Genomic DNA, 1,532 nt, shown 5'->3' with positions numbered 1-1,532 from the left:
AGTTACGGCGGTGGCATCGGTTCCTCTCCTCCCTTCACGGCGACCTCATCCCCCTCCCCCAGCACACCCGTCCCGAATCCAACTCCACTCCCGATGTTCTTCTCTCCTCCCCCAACCTCCTTGGTCGCATTACGGTGGATGTCCTGGAGCCTATTGGTAGCGACCATCTCCCTGTCCTCCTCACCGTTTCAGACGGTCGTCGCCCCCGCCCTGACCCTCGTAATGACCCTCCCCCTAAGTACGTCCATGACTATTCCCGTGCCAACTGGAATGCCTACGGGGATACCCTCTCCACCCAGGTCGATAGCCACCCTCTCACCTTTCGCCTTCCCGATGATGTCACCCGTGCCGCCTCCTTTCTCCAGCAGACCTTGTCTGAGGCCGTGGAGGCCCACGTCCCTACTGTTGCCATCCACCCCCACCGTCCTACCTTACCCCCACAGGCTGTCCTCCTCCTCCGTGAATCCCGTCGTCTCTACCGTGCCTTCCTCTGCACGCGTGACCCGGTCACACTACGACGCCACCGGCAACTCCAGCGACACATTCGTAATTTGCTCGCGGCTAAGAAACGCCGGGACTGGCGACAGACATGCACCCGTTTAAATGCTACCCTCCCTATAAACTCGTCCAAGTTCTGGTCCGCCTTCCGTCGCCTTACCGGAACTAAGCCCTCCCCCTACTATCCTCTTCTCCATGATGATCACCCCTTCCCTGACGCCCTTAGTAAGGCTAACCACTTTGCCTCCTACCTGTCCGATGTGTTTTCCATCCCCGATGATCCCCAGTTCGACTACTCCCTCTTCCCGGATATCCGCGATCGAACTGACACCTCTGTCCCTCCCCTCGCTCCTGGTTTCCAGTACTTGGACAACATTGCACACACGGACCTCAATACTCCTATCACTACACAGGATCTCATTGCTACACTCCGCACAAAACGCAACACCGCTCCTGGTCACGATCGTGTCACCTACCGTCACCTTCTTGAAGCTCCTGTCTCTTTTCTCTCCACCCTGGCCAGGCTCTACAATGTAGTCCTGTCCACCGGTTACTACCCCGACCTGTGGAAAACCTCTCGTATCCTCATGTTCCTTAAACCTGGCAAACCGCCGTCTGCCGTCTCCTCCTACCGTCCCATCAGCCTTACCTCGGTCTTCAGCAAGGTCCTGGAATCTATCCTCACCCAACGCATCCACCAGCATCTCCGCCAGCACCACCTCCTTCCCGTTACCCAGTGTGGCTTTCGGCCATCCTTCTCTTCCGACGATCTTCTCCTTAACCTCACTCATCTCCTTTCCGAACAGCTCAATTCCCGTCGCTCCGCAATCTTCCTCTCTCTTGACCTCGAACGCGCTTATGACCGCGTCTGGCATTCCGGTCTCCTCTTCAAGCTCCAAACCTTCGCCCTTCCCATTAACTACGTCCGTCTGATCGGCTCCTTTCTCTCCCGCCGTCCTTCCTATGTCACCATCCATAACACCGATTCCTACACCTTTTTCCCCTCCGCCGGTGTGCCCCAAGGCTCCGTCCTC

Source organism: Schistocerca americana, chromosome X (assembly GCF_021461395.2).
Source record: "Schistocerca americana isolate TAMUIC-IGC-003095 chromosome X, iqSchAmer2.1, whole genome shotgun sequence".
Lineage (NCBI taxonomy): Eukaryota > Metazoa > Arthropoda > Insecta > Orthoptera > Acrididae > Schistocerca > Schistocerca americana.
The sequence above is the reverse complement of the archived record's forward strand: the minus strand, read 5'-3'. Positions refer to the sequence as shown.